This window comes from Gavialis gangeticus, unplaced genomic scaffold (genome assembly GCF_001723915.1).
Source record: "Gavialis gangeticus isolate Ggan-Ray unplaced genomic scaffold, GavGan_comp1, whole genome shotgun sequence".
In the NCBI taxonomy this organism is placed as follows: Eukaryota; Metazoa; Chordata; order Crocodylia; family Gavialidae; genus Gavialis; species Gavialis gangeticus.
This window is the reverse complement of record NW_017729008.1, coordinates 35,138,713-35,139,350: the sequence shown is the minus strand read 5'-3', so window position 1 is coordinate 35,139,350 and position 638 is coordinate 35,138,713.

Here is a 638-nt window from a genome sequence, read left to right as displayed (position 1 = left end):
GTGGGTAGTGTGGTCTGGCATCATTTTGAGCTGGCAGATGATCCCATGTATGCTATCTGCCTGCATTGCTGAGCCAAAACTAGCTGGGGCAAGGGAACAAAACACATGAGCACCATGGGGATGCTGATGCATCTCTGCAGTCACCACCCCCTTACTCTTGCTCCTCCTCAGCCTGGCACCAGCGGGAGCATGCCCAAAAGGAATACCCTTCATGCTTCAAAGCCCCTGTCCCCCCAAAGTAGAGGCAGGCCACCCTGTGGGGAAAAGGCAGACAGAAAGGGGGACACTTTGCAAAGGTGAGCAAGATCACCCATAGCATTGCGGAGATGCTTGCTGTTGATGGCCAATCCTTCTCCTTAGTTGAGCAGCCAGGGTTCAGGCAGCTCATGGCGCTCATGGCCCCATCCTACCAAATGCCTGCATGCAGCACCTTCAGCAAGACAGTGGTGCCCTCCCTGTATGATGCATGCAGGGAGTACTTGAGGGAAGAAGGTCTGCAGGTGGCCTTACACTTCACCTCAGATATCTGGAGCAGCCAGGGTGGAGATCATGCCTACCTCTCCCTCACAGGGTACTGGTGTGACCAGTCAGGCCATCAGGATCTCCTTCAAGTTGAGGTGATGGATGAGTCCCACATG